This window comes from Plecotus auritus (assembly GCF_963455305.1).
Source record: "Plecotus auritus genome assembly, chromosome: 2".
NCBI classification, from domain to species: domain Eukaryota; kingdom Metazoa; phylum Chordata; class Mammalia; order Chiroptera; family Vespertilionidae; genus Plecotus; species Plecotus auritus.
This window is the reverse complement of record NC_137771.1, coordinates 115,680,301-115,695,521: the sequence shown is the minus strand read 5'-3', so window position 1 is coordinate 115,695,521 and position 15,221 is coordinate 115,680,301. Positions and strand designations below refer to the sequence as shown.

General features: G+C 40.0%; 1 long non-coding RNA gene across 1 annotated transcript in view; it reads right to left on the bottom strand.

Annotated features, from left to right (window-relative positions):
* LOC308240987 overlaps positions 1 to 15,221 on the bottom strand; it is a 338,058-nt gene that overhangs the window by 38,116 nt on the left and 284,721 nt on the right. The window lies entirely within an intron of this gene.

Genomic DNA, 15,221 nt, shown 5'->3' with positions numbered 1-15,221 from the left:
TTCAATTACTTCTGGCTTTTAATCTTTATTCCTCCAGTTCATCACTCAGAACTTCTTAAAGATGCTAGTTTGTCCTAAGCATTTTGCTTTATGAATCTTCAGATGCATTTATGAATTTCTTTATGACTCTGTATGCATTTCTCGTCACTGTTCATTTAGGCTTTCTCTGCAACTGGGTTTGCATGCATCTAAAATCCAGACCCTGCAGCTGTTCCTGCCTTTCTTTTATTGTCATGAACAGGCACATCTCATTCACCCTCATTTTTCTGCAGTTTCAAGCGTTTACAATCTCCCTTCCAGCTCTTCCAGCTGTACCTTTTACAACCCAGCTGGTGGGAACCTTTTATAGTGACTCTGCCTCTTCCTGACTTCAGGCAATTCTCACCCTAAGTTTCTTTTTTTTTTTTTGGAATGGTTTATCTGTAATTATTTTTCTTTATTGATTAAGGTATTGCATACTAGGATGTCTCCTTATCCCCCCATTGCCCACCCAACACCCCACTCATGCACTCACCGCCTGGTGTCTGTGTCCATTGGTTAGGCTTATAAGCATGCATACAAGTCCTTTGGTTGATCGCACACCCATACCCCCCACGACCCCCTAACTTCCCTCTGAGGTATGACGTTCTGATTGATGTTGCTCTGTCTCTGGATCTGTTTTTCTTTATGAGTTTATGTTGTCCATTATATTCCACAAATGAATGAGATCATGTGATATTTATTTTTCTCTGATTTTTCTCTTTCTGTAAATTGATGTATAAAAATGTCATAGATAAAAATGCCATAAGCTTATTTTGCTCAGCATAATGCTTTTCAGGTCCATCCATGCTGTTGCAAATGGTAGAAATTCCTTCCTTTTCACAGCAGCATAGTATTGCCTTTAAATTTATAAAGGCTCATAAAGGTTTGTAATGAAGGAAAGGAAAAAAATTAATTAACTACGCTATTATAATTATGATGAGAAATATCTCAAAATACAGGAATGTTACAATATTTTTAAACTATTGTAGGGCAAGTTAAATTTATTTGCAATTAGTCTAAGTAAAAACAAGATGTACCACAGGTTTTTAATCCACTCATCTGCTGATGGGCAATTAGGCCAATTCCAAATATTACCTATTGTAAATTATGCTGCTATGAGCATAGGGGTGAATATATCCTTTCTGATTGGTGTCTCTGATTTCTTGGGACATATTCTTAGAAGTGAGATCACTGGGTCAAAGGGGAGTTCCATTTTTAGTGTTTTGAGAAAACTCCATACTCTTCTCCACAGTGGCTGCACCAGTCTGCATTCCCACCAGCAGTGCACGAGGGTTCCTTTTTCACAACATCCTTGCCAGCACTTGCCATTTGTTGATTTGTTGATGATAACCATTCTGACAGGTGTGAGATGGTACAGCATTGTCATTTTCCTTTGCATCTCTCTGATGATTAGTGACTTTGACCATATTTTCACATATTTCTTAGCCTTCCTTTTGTCCTCTTTTGAAAAGTATCTATTTAGTTCCATTGCCCATTTTTTGATTGGGTTGTTTATCTTCCTTTTGTTAAGTTGTATGAGTTCCCTGTAAATGTTGTTGGAGATTAAACACTTATCGGTGATAACATTGGCAAATATGTTCTCCCATGCAGTGGGCTTTCTTGTTGTTTTGTTGATGGTTTCTTTTCCTGTACAGAAGCTTTGTATTTTGATGTAGTCCCATTTGTTTATTTTTTCTTTCGTTTCCATTGCCCTAGGAGCTGTATCGGTGAAGATATTGCTTAGGCATATGCCTGAAATTTTGCTGCCTATGGATTCCTCTAAGATTTTTATGGTTTCCCATCTTACATTAAGTCCTTTATCCATATTGAATTTATTTTTGTGTATGGTGTAAGTTGGTAGTCTACTTTCATTTCTTTTGCATGTATCTGTCCAATTTTCCTAACAGCATTTATTGAAGAGATTGTCTTGACTCCATTGTATGTTCATGCCTCCTTTGTCAAATATTAATTGAGCATAGTGTATTGGGTCTATTTCTGTGTTCTCTATTCTATTCCATTGGTCTATATGTCTGTTCTTGTGCCAGTACCAGGCAGTTTTGAGAACAGTGGCTTTGTAATACAACTTGATATCTTTTATTGATATCCCTCCTACTTTGTTCTTCTTTCTAAGTATTGCTGCACCTATTTGGGGTCTTTTTTTATTCCAGATGAATTTTTGGAGAGTTTGTTCTTGGTCTGTGAAATACGCCCTTGGTATTTTAATGGGAGTGCATTGAATCTATAGATTGCTTTTGGTAGTATGGACATTTTAATGATGTTGATTCTACCAATCCATGAACACAATATGTTCTTCCATCTGTTTATGTCTTCCTCTAGCTTTTTTTTTTCCAGTGTCCTGTAGTTTTCCAAGTCCAGGTCTTTTACCTCTATTGTTAAGTTTATTCCTAGGTATCTTAATTTTTTTTTAGTACGATGGTAAATAAGATTATTTTTTAATCTCTCTTTCTGTAAATTTATGTATAAAAATGCCATAGATTTCTTGGCATTAATTTTGTATCCTTCTATATTTCCAAATTCATTTATTAAGTGTAATAATGTTTTGATGGAGTCTTTAGGGTTTTCTGTGAAAAAGGACAGTTTTATGTCTTCTTTTCCAATTTGGATACATTTTATTTCTTCTTCATGTCTAATTGCTATGGCTAGCACTTACAGTACTATGTTGAACAGGAGTGGTTAAAGTGGGCATCCCTATCTTGTACTTATTCATAAGGGAAATGGTTTTACTTTTTGCCCATTTAGTATGATGTTGGCTGTAGGCTGTCATGTAAGGCTTTTATTATCTTGAGGTATGACCCCTCTATTCCCATTTTGCTTAGGGTTTTTACCAAGAAAGAGTGTTGGGTTTTGTCAAATGCTTTTTCTGCATCATTGATACGACTGTGTGCTTCTTATCTCTCAATTTGCTTATGTGATATATCAAGTTTATTGATTTGTGCATATTGCACCATCGTTGCTTCCCCAGGATAAATCCTACTTGGTGATGGTGAATGATCTTTCTGATGTAATGCTGGATCCAATTTGTTACAATTTTGTTGAGGATTTTGGCATCTATGATCATGAGGGATTTTAGCCTGTAATTCTCTTTCATTGCGTTGTCTTTATCTGGTTTTGGTATTAGGGTAATGCTGGCTTCATGGAATGAGCATGGAAGTGTTCCTTCATATTGCATTTTTTTGGAATAGTCTGAGGAGGATAGGTTTTAGTTATTCTTTGAATGTTGGATAAAACTCCCCTGTGAAGCCCTCTGGCCCCGGGTTTTTGTTTGCTGGAAGCTTTTTGATGACTGCTTCAATTTCTTCCATCGTTATTGGCCTATTGAGATTTTTAGATTCTTCCTGATTGAGTTTTGGAAGGTTGTCTTTCCTAGGAATATTTCCACTTCCTCTAGGTTGTCCACTTGGTTAGAATAGAGTTGTTCATAGAATATTTAAACAATCCCTTGTACTTATGTGGGGTCTGTCTATTTTGCCTCTTTCATTTCTGATTTTGTTTATTTGGGTCCTCTCTCTTTGCTTCTTGGTGAACCTGGCTAGAGGTTCATTGATCTTGTGTATCCTTTCAAAGAACCAGCTCTAGGTTTCATTGATCTTTTGTATTGTTTTTAATTAGTCTCTATGTCATTTATTTATGTTCTGATATTTATTATCTCCTTCCTTCTGTTCACTCTGGGCTTTTCTTGTTGCTCTCTAATTTTTTAAGTTGCAGAGTTAGATGATTCACTACCATTTTTCTTGTTTTTTGAGATAGGGCTGTAGAGCTATAAACTTCCCTGTCAGGACTACTTTCACTGTGTACCACAGATTTTGCATTGTTTTCATTGTCATTCGTTTCCAGGATGTTTTTAATTTCTTCTTTGATCTCTTTGGTAACCCAATCATTGTTTAATAGCATGTTATTCCACTTTCAAGTTTTTATTGTAGTTTATTTTGAATTTTATGCCATTGTGGTCTGGGAAGATGCTTGATTGGATTTCAATCTTCTGGAATTTGGAAGGACCTTGCCTGTGACACAATACGTGGTCTATCTTTGAAAATGTCCCTTGTGGCCCTAACTGGTTTGGCTTAGCGGATAAAGCATCAGCCTGCGGACTAAAGGGTCCCAGGTTCATTTCCAGTCAAGGGCATGTACCTTGGTTGTGGGCCCATCCCTAGTAGGGGGTGTGCAGGAGGCAGCTGATTGATGTTTCTCTCATCAATATTTCTAACTCTTTCTCCCTCTCCTTTCCTCTCTGTAAAAAATCAATAAAATATATATTTTTTAAATGAAAGAAAATGCTCCAGGTGCACTTGAGAAGAATGTATATTCCGTGGCTTTGGGGTGAAATATTCTGAAGATTTCAATTAAGTCGATCTGATCTAGTAAGTCATTTAGGATTGCTGATTTTGTGTCTAGAGCAGCCATGGGCAAACTACGGCCCGTGGGCCAGATCCGGCCCATTCGGCTGTTCTATCTGGCCCACGGAGCCAAAAGAGCGGAGGGTTCTCTTGCTCTCTCCCCTCCGCTCCTTTACTTTGAATTTATATTAGTTCACAAAAACACTCCATCCATGCTTTTGTTCCGGCCCTCTGGTCCAGTTTAATAACCCATTGTGGCCCTCGAGTCAAAAAGTTTGCCCACCCCTGGTCTAGAGGATATCCAGAGATGTCAGTGGGGTATTAAAGTCCCCTAGTATGTTTGTATTGTTGTCAGTCTCCACCTTGATATCTTCCAGGAGCTTTTTTATAAATTTGGGTGCTCCTGCATTGGGTGCATATATGTTTATCAGGGTTATATCATCTTGTATCGATTCCTCTAGTATTATGAAGTGGTATTTCTTACCTCTTGTTATGGCCTTCACTTTGAGGTCTATTTTGTCAGGTATAAGCATTGCTGCACCGGCTTTTTTTTTTTTTTCATTTACATTTGCCTGGAAGATACTTTTCCATTCCTTCACTTTCAGTCAGTGTGCATCCCTTGTTCTAAGGTGGGTCTCTTGTAGACAGCATATATATTACTCATGTTTTCTTATCCATTCAGCCACTTGGTGTCTTTTGATTAGAGCATTTAGTACATTTATGTTTAAAGTTATTGTTGAGATAGAAGATAGATGCCTACAGGAAGGCAGACTGCAAGATAGTGTGTGTGAGAGAAAACAAAGGGAGAGTGTGTGGTCACACGGGGAGTGTTTGTTGGTGAGTTGACGGACAGCTATACTTCAGGAGACTGTGGGGGAGTGCTGGACGGGGCTACCCTGACCGGAAAGCCCCCACTGCTGCTGGGTTCCCTCCTGGAGTGACCTGCTCAAATGCAGAGACTGCGCCATCTTGAAGGGGAAAGTGGATGTTATTGGATGCCTGAAAAACCTGGGGAATCTACAACTACGGCACCCACCGAACAGCTGCAAACACAAGAACACTGGTCACCAATTGGAGCTCTACACTCCCCCACAGAAAGGTCAGATTTCGTCTGGCATGCGGAGAGAGAGAAATACATAACCAGACATCCAGAGAAGAGAGACCATGGGGAGACAAAGAAACAGCCCACATATGAAAGAAAAGCAGGCATCACCAGAAAATGAAGTAAATGAGATGGAGGCAAGTAACCTGTTAGAGAAAGAATTCAGAGAAATGGTCATAAGGTGGCTGAAAAGAATGGAAGACAAATTCAACAATATGTGTAAGAACCAAAATGAAGTGAAGAAGAACCAAGGAGAAATGAAAAATGTAATCGCTGCTGTAAAGAACTCAATAGAAAGCATCAAGAGTAGAGTAGAAGAAGCAGAGGACCGCATCAGTGAGCTAGAAGACAAGGTAGGAAAAAAAGACAAGTAGAGAAGCAACTAGAAAAAAAATTTAAAAAGCAGGAGGAGAGCCTAAGGGAACTTTAGATTCTCCTAAACAACATCCACATAGTAAGGGTGTCAGAAGGAGAGGAAACAAAACAACATCCACATAGTAAAGGTGCCAGAAGGAGAGGAAACTGAGCGAGGAATAGAAAACTGGTTTGAAGAAATAATGACAGAAAACTTCCCTGATATAGGGAAGAAAAAACCCACACAAATCCAAGAAGCTCACAGAGTCCCAAGCAAAATGAACCCAAAAAGACCAACGCCAAGGCACATTATAATTAAATTGGCAAACACCAATGACAAAGTAAGAATCTTAAAAGCGGCCAGAGACAGAAAGTTACCTACAAAGAATCCCCCATCAGTCTAGTGACTGATTTCTCAACAGAAACTCATCAGGCCAGAAGGGAATGGAATGAAATATACAAAGTCATGCAAAAGAAGGGTCTGAATTGAAGAATACTGTACCCAGCAAGGCTATCAATCAAAATTGAAGGTGAAATCACGAGCTTCACATACAAAAAATGACCAAGGGAGTTTATTACCATCAAACCAGCAATGCAAGAAATGCTAAAGTGTCTTCTGTAAAAAGAAGAAATTGGAAGCGAAGAAGGAACACAGGAGTAAAGAATAAAAATGGCAACAAACAAATACCTATCAATAATAACTTTAAATGCAAATGGATTAAATGCTCCATTCAAAAGATATAGGGTAATGGATTGGAAAACAACACATGACCCATATATCTTCTGTCTACAAGAAACCCACCTCAGAAAAAAAAGACCTCAGAACACAGACTGAGGGTGAAGGGATGGAAAAAGGTTTTTCAGGCGAATGGAAATGGGAAAAAAGCTGGGGTAGCAATACTTATATCTGACAAACTAGATCTCAAAGTGAACGACATAACAAGAGATAAGGAAGGCCTCTTCATAATACTAAAGGGAACAATCCAACAAGAAGAAATAACTCTGGTAAACATATACGTACCCAATACAGGATCACTCAAATACATAAAAAATCTCTGGGAGGATATCAAGGGAGAGATTGACAGCAATAAAATCATAGTAGGAGACTTTAAAACCCCACTATCACCATTGGACAAATCCTCTAAACAAAAAATCAGCAAAGAAACATCAATCCTAAATGACTCACTAGACCAGATGGAATTAATTGACAACTTCAGAACATTTCACCCCAAAGCCAAAGAATATACATTCTTCTCAAGTTCAAATGGGTCATTTTCAAAGATAGACCATATATTGGGTCACAGGCAAAGTCTCTTCAAATTCAAAAACTAGAAATCATATCAACCATCTTCTCAGATCACAGTGGCATAAAACTGGAAATGAACTACAATGAAAACAATCCAAAAAAATCAAACACATGGAGACGAAACAGCATGCTATTAAACAACGACTGGGTTACCAGAGAGATCAAAGAAAAAATAAAAAACATCATGGCAACAAATGACAATGAAAACACAACAATCCAAAATCTATGGGACACAGCTATAGCAGTCCTGAGAGTAAAGATTATAGCTCTACAAGCCTACTGCAAAAAAAAAAAACAAAAAACAAAAAACAATGGTAATAAATTACCTAACCCTACAACTCAAAGAGTTAGAAAGAGAGCAACAAGGAAAGCCCACTGTAAGCAGAAGGAAAGAAATAATAAAGATCAGAGTGGAGATAAACGACATAGAGACCAAAAAAAAATAATACAAAAGATCAGCAAAAACAAGAGCTGGTTCTTTGAAAGGATAAACAAGATTGATGAACGTCTAGCCAGGCTGGCCAAGAAGCAAAGAGTGAGGACCCAAATAAACAAAATCAGAAATGAAAGAGGAGAAATAACAACAGAACCCACCAAAATACAAAGGGTTGTTAAAAAATACTATGAACAAACTGGACAACCTGGAGGAAATGAACATATCCCTTGAAAAATATAATCTTCCAAAACTCAAACAGGAAGAATCTAAACATCCCAATAGGACAATAACTATGGAAGATATTGAAGCAGTCATCAAAAAGCTCCCAGCAAAGAAAAGCCTGGGGCCAGAGGGCTTCACAGGGGAGTTTTACCTAACATTCAAGGAAGAACTAAAACCTTTCTTCCTCAGACTATTCCAAAAAATTCAAGATGAAGGAACACTTCCAAGCTCCTTCTATGAAGCCAGCATCACCCTAATACCAAAACTGATAAAGACAACACAATGAAAGAGTATTACAGGTCAATATCCCTCATGAACATAGATGCCAAAATTCTCAACAAAATTCTTGCAAATCAGATCCAGCAGTACATCAGAAAGATCATACACCATGATCAAGTAAGATTTATCCCAGGAATGCAAGGATGGTACAATATACACAAATTAATAAACGTGATACATCACATAAACAAATTGAGAGGTAAAAATCACATAGTCACATCAATTGATGCAGAAAAAGCATTTGACAAAATCTAACACCCTTTCTTGATAAAAACTCCCAACAAGGTGGGAATAGAAGGATCATACCTCAACATAATAAAATCCATATATGATAAACCCAGAGCTAACATCATACTCAATGGGCAAAAACTAAAACCATTCCCCCTAAGAACAGGAACAAGACAGGGATGCCCACTCTCAACACTCCTGTTCGACATAGTACTGGAAGTATTAGCCATTGCAATTAGAGAAGAAATAAAAGGCATCCATATTGGAAAAGAAGAAGTAAAACTGTCCTTATTTGCAGATGACATGATATTGTACATAAAAAATCCCGAAAAACTCCATCAAAAAACTATTAGACTTAATAAATGAATTTGGCAATGTAACAGGATACAAAATTAATGCCAAGAAATTTATGGCATTTTTATAGACCAATAGTGAACTTACAGAAAGAGAGACTAAAAAAGCAATCCTTTTACCTTCTCACCAAAGAAATTAAGATACCTAGGAATAAACTTAACTAAGGAGGTAAAAGACCTATACGCAGAAAATTACAGGACACTGAAAAAAGAGATAGAGGAAAACGTAAACAGATGGAAGATCATACCATGTTCATGGATTGGTAGTATCAAAATCATTAAAATGTTCATACTACTCAAAGCAATTTATAGATTCAATGCACTCCCCATTAAAATACCAACGGCATATTTCACAGACCTAGAAAGAACTCTCAAAAAATTCATCTGGAATAAAAAAAGACTCCAAATAGCCACAGCAATCCTGAGAAAGAAGAACAAAGTAGGTGGGATCTCAATACCAGATTTTAAGCTATATTACAAAGCCACTATTCTCAAAAACAGCTTGGTACTGACACAAGAACAGACATATAGACCAATGGAATAGAATAGAAAACCCAGATATCAACCCAAACCACTATGCTCAATTAATATTTGACAAAGGAGGCATGAATATACAATGGAGTGAAGAAAGTTTCTTCAATAAATGGTGTTGGGAAAATTGTACAGATACATGCAAAAAAAAAAATGAAACTAGACCACCAACTTACACCATAAACAAAAACAAACTCAAAATGCATAAATGAATTAAATATATGATGGGAAACCATCAAAATACTAGGGGAATCCACAGGCTGAGAAATCTCAGACATGCCAAAACAATTTCTTCACTGATACCGCTCCTAGGGCAATGAAAACTAAACAGAAAATAAACAAATGGGACTACATCAAAATAAAAATCTTTTGTACAGGAAAAGAAACCATCAACAAAACATCAAGAAAGCACACTGTATGGGAGAACATATTTGCAAATGTTATCACTGATAAAGGTTTAATTTCCAACATCTAAAGGGAACTTACACAACTTAATAAAAGGAAGATAAATGATCCAATAAAAAAAGGGCAATGGACCTAAATAGAATCTTTTTGAAAGAAAACAGAAGGAAGGCCAAGAGACATATGAAAACATGCTTAAAGTCACTAATTATCTGAGAGATACAAATCAAAATGACAATGCCGTATCATCTCCCTCCTGTCAGAATGGCAATCATCAACAAATCAACAAACGTCAAATGCTGGCGAGGATGCGGAGAAAAAGGAACCCTCGTACACTGCTGGTGGGAATGCAGACCGGTGCAGCCACTGTGGAGAACAGTATGAAGTTTCCTCAAATAACTAAAAATGAAACTCCCATTTGACTCAGTAATCCCACTTCTAGAAATATATCCCAAGAAACTAGAAACACCAATCAGAAAGGACATATGTACCCCTATGTTCATAGCAGCACAATTCACCATAGCTAAGATTTGGAAACGGCCTAAATGCCCATCAGCAGATGAGTGGATTAGAAAACTATGGTACATCTACACAATGGAATACTATGGTGCTATAAAAAAGAAGGAATTCTTACCATTTGCAGCAGCATGGATGGGCCTGGAGAGCATTATGTTAAGTGAAATAAGCCAGGCAATGAAAGAAAAATACCACATGATCTCACTTATTTATGGAAAATAAAGAACATTATAACCTGATGAACAAAAAGATAGATACAGAGGCAGTAACACACCAAACAGACTGTCAAATTACAGTAGGAAGTCAGGGGAGTGTTGGGGAGGACAGAAAGAGATCAACCAAAGGACTTGTATGCATGCATATAAGCACAACAAATGGACACAAGACACTGGGGGTGGTGGTATGAAGGCATGCGACAGGGGGTAGGGGAGGCTGGGGGAAGGTCAATTGGGCAATAAAAGACATATACGTACTACTACATGTAATCTATTTGTAATACTTTAAAGAATGATAAACAACAACAACAAAAAATAAAGTTAATGTTGATAGGTTCTTGTTTGTAGCCATTTTTATTTTTTGTGCCTGTGTTCCTTCTTCCCTTTTTATTTCTTCTTTTTACACCAGTCCCTTCAGCATTTCTTGCATTGCTGGCTTGGTAGTGATAAACTCCCTTAGCCTTTTTTTTTTTTTTTTTTTTTTTTTTTGGTCTGTGCAGCTCCTTATTTCCCCTTCAATTTTGAATGATAGCCCTGCTGGATAGTGTATTCTTGTATTCATTCCCTTGCTTTGCATCACTTTGTAAGTTTCCTTTCATTACTGTCTGTCCTGATGTGTTTCTGTTGATAAATCATTTGATAATCTATGTGGAGATCCTTTGTATGTAACTTTCTGTCTCTGTCTTGCAGCCTTTAAGATTCTCTCTTTCTCCTGAACGTTTGCCATCATAATTACGATGTGTCTTGGTGTGGGTCTTTTGGGGTTCATATTGTTTGGGACTCTCTGTACTTGTGTGACTCTTTTCTTCCCTACATCAGGGAAGTTTTCTGACATTATTTCTTAAAATAGGTTTTCTAACCCTTGTTCCTCTTCCTGTCATTCTGGGACTTGTATTATTCATATGTTGCTTCATTTAATGTTGTACCAAAGCTCCCTTAGGCTCTCCTCCTGTCTTTTAATTTTTTTTCTCCAATTGCAGTTCAGTTTGGGTGTGTTTTGATTCCCTGTCTTCTAATTCGCTAATTCATTCCTCTGCTTCTCCTAGTCTACTATTGAAACTTTCTATGGTGTTTTTAATTGCAGGTATATCACTCTTTATTTCTTCTTGATTCTTACATAAGTTGTTGATTTTTTCATCCATCCCTGTATGACACTTATACTGAATTTCTTTTCTGACATATTGCATGCCCCATTTCACTTAGCTGCTTTTTGGGTGATTCCTCCTTTTCTTTCATTTGGTGGTTTCTTTGTCTCCCATTTTTGCTCTCACTGAAGGATCTAAGTGTTGAGTTGTGTGCGGGCTGCGCCTCAGGAGGCAGTGGCTCCTCAGGTGACGGCTGTTCCTCAGTTGGCAGCATCTCCAATGGTGGGCTTTGCTCACAGCAGTGCTCGCTCATCGGCTGGCAGGGGCAGGCTGCTCGTGCAGCTGCTGCTTCTCAGTCAGGGGTGGGCTGCTCATGAGGCTGCTGCTTCTCAATGGCAGCTGGCTGCTTGTGCAGCTGTTGCTCCTCAGATGGCAGTGGGCTGCTCACAGGGCTGCTCCTCCTCAAGCGGGGGTGGACTGATTTTGTGTCTGCTGTTCCTCAGATGGTGGTGGGTTGCCCACGGGGCTGCTCTGCCTCAGACAGGGGCAGGTTGCCCACGGGATTACTACTCCTTGGACCAGGGTGGGCTGTGCACGACGCTGCTCCTCCTCATAAGGGGCGTGGGTCATTCATGCAGCTGCTGCTCCTCGGACGGGGGTGGGCAGCTCACATAGCTTGTGCTTCTCTGATGGGGGCAGGTGCTAATGCCACTGCTGCTCCTCGAACAGGTGTGGGCTGTGTGTGGCTACTGCTCTTCAGACATGGACAGGCTGCTCGTGCGTCTGCTCTCCTTGGAGCAGGTCAGGCTGCACATGGCTGCCACTGCTCAGACAGGGGATGGCTGCTCATGTGGCTGCTGCTTGCTTGGTCATGTTGCCCTGGGTTAAAGCATTGGGTTGGCCAGAAGGGAGCATGCTTCTGAACTCACAGAAGCCCATGCCCTGTGTGGCTGGAGTCTTGGTGACTGTGGGACCACAGTCAAGGCATCCAGTCCCTGGCTGGGGTGGCTGTAGAGTCCACCTGGGTGGAGGTGAGGCTTGGCTCCCAGTCACAGAAGCTCTGCCCTTCAAAAAAGCACAGCCTCTGTGGAAGAGCCAGCCACTCCAAAACTGTTTGCAATGGTAGCAGAGGCTGCTTGGTTAGGCAAGCCCACTCAGCCTGTCCCCGAAGGTCCTACGGGATCTAACTGTGCCATACACACACACACACACACACACACACACACACACACACACACACACCACATCCACACACTCCTCTTTCACTCCTTCACTCACTCATGCTCCCTCCCTCACTGCCACCTTCTGCTTGCCTCTGTAGTTGGGTCTGGAGTCTTACTGACCCGTTCATGGATGAAGTCTCCTCTCCAGGTTTCTGGTTATGTGGCTCACTCTCTACCACACTGGCCAAAGAGGACAAAATGCAACTCAACAAGACACGGCACAAAGGGAACAACAGAAATGTACTCACTACACTGGTAACACCAATATAAGTGATCACCAGAGAAAAGAGAATTAAGGGAGATAAAAGAGAGCACAAATGATATCAAAGAGAGAAAAAATGGTATGAGAGAAAAGAAGAAGGAAGAAAAAAGAAATAATATATATAACTAGTGTTCCGGTGCATGGAATTCATGCACGGGGGCGGGGGGGTATCCCTCAGCCCGACCTGCACCCTCTACAATCTTGGACCCCTGGGGGGATGTCCGACTGCCGGTTTAGGCCCTGTGGGATCGGGCCTAAACCGGCAGTCGGACATCCCTCTCACAATCCGGGAATGCTGGCTCTTAACCGCTCACCTGCCTGCCTGCCTGATTGTCCTTAACCACTTTTGCCTGCCAGCCTGATCTCCCTTAACTGCTCCCCTGCTGGCTTGATCACCCCTAACCACCCTGCTTTGGCCCCGCACCCGGGACTCAGGATTCCCTCCTCTAACCAGCCGCAGGCACCCAGGACCTGGGCTTCCCTCTCTCTGGCTGGCCACAGGCACCAGGACCCGGGACAGCTTTGCCTGGGCTGGCTGCAGCTGCAGGGGACAGTGGGCAGGTAGCTTTGCCTGGGCCACAGGCACTGGCACCTGGGACCACAGGGCAAGTGGCTTCTTCAGCTGGCTGGGCCCAGGACCATGTTGGGCGGCTTCTCTGTCTCCCAGGGCTCAGCCAGCTGCAGGTCTGGCACCCGGGACCATGGGGCGGGCAGCTTCTCCATCTCCTGGGCTGCAGCCAACCGCAGGCACTGGTGCCCGGGACCGCTGGCAGGCGGCTTTGCCCGGGCCCGACTTTGTCAGGAAGGACGTGCGGATGGTCATCCGGAAGATGTCTGGTCTAATTAGAATATTACTCTTTTATTAGTATAGATCATGGTGTGTTTTTTCTCACCATCATTAACCATAGTAACTGTTGATTATGTATTAAAGTTCTATTCCTGCTAAGTCTATAAGCAGCCTCAGAATTCTTCTCACCATTCATCTTAAATCTGATGCTTAGTTGATCAGAATTAATACCTGAGGTGTAGCCGCTTACTGCAGATGTATCCCAGAATATATGGCATCCTCCCTGCTCTATGATCCAGCTAATAATACATTGCCTCAATCATGTTGATTGATGTCATTTTTCCCCTTCCAGTTTCTAGTAGTAAATTACCATTTACTGCCTAGGAAGCAAAATTGACTATCTCCACGTAGATCGCAAAATAAGATTTTTTTTTTCAGAGAATAAAATTTCATTTTTTCAGCATGAGTAATTTTGTCAACAACGTATTGAGGTAGTAACAGTTTATAACAGATTGAGCGAATTATTGTTTCAGGTACTGTGCTGTGTCATACACAGATTTCATTTTATCTTTGCAACAACTCTATACAGTAGGTACTATACTTACACAGATGAGAACACTGAGGTATAGAGAGATACCTTGACCAGTGAAACCTAAAAGTGGCTGAGTCTTGTTTCAAATCCATGAGCCATGCCCTTTAACCATTATACTCCACTCAGTATTGTGCTGGAGCCTGCTCTTACAGGCTCACAGATTTTCAGGAATTTTGCAAGCTGGTAGCTAAACATGGTCATTATTAAAAATTAAATTATATAATCTTAAAAGTGAATACATTACATTAAAACCAAAGGTAATGCATACTCTAAATTCATCACTCCTCAATTATTTACTACACTTTACTGTTCTGACTCTTGACATTATTTTTACCTTTTGGGTCTTTCTGGTGGAATATAATAGTGTATTACTGCATGTTTTTCCTCAGCTCTGTATTTAGCATCATCGCATTAGCTGCTGAAATCAGCCATGGATGGAGAATTTATGCCACAGAAATCGGCTGATACTATAAATCAGGGTTTTGTTTTCTTTGATTGAGAGCCAGTTGTTAAACATTTACCAGCACAACACTGACCACATTGGTGGCTGTGCTCTTGTCAGAATGTGTTATGTTATGCAGATGAAAATCTATTTAAACAGACTTAATATAGATATTTTCAAAGATGGAAGAATTGTCCCTGTCAACTATTTTAGTTGATTCATATCTTCACTGATTGTCATCATTGCAAAGTTTTCAGTCCCCACATGGATTGCTGGATATTATATGTCTTGCCCTGTCCCTGTCCCCTCCATTTCTAGCCTTTGTTACCTTAAGGACTCTAGTTTTCCATGTATATATTTAAATACCAACTTTACCTGCTTAAAAATGTAAGCTTTTAACACTGCTCTCTCTGTTCCCTATCCTACAGATGAAAAGTGGCATTGGGTTGGGGCAGCAGAGAAAAAGAAAAAAAAAAGAGAGATAACAAAATAATAATAAAGTAAAATAAA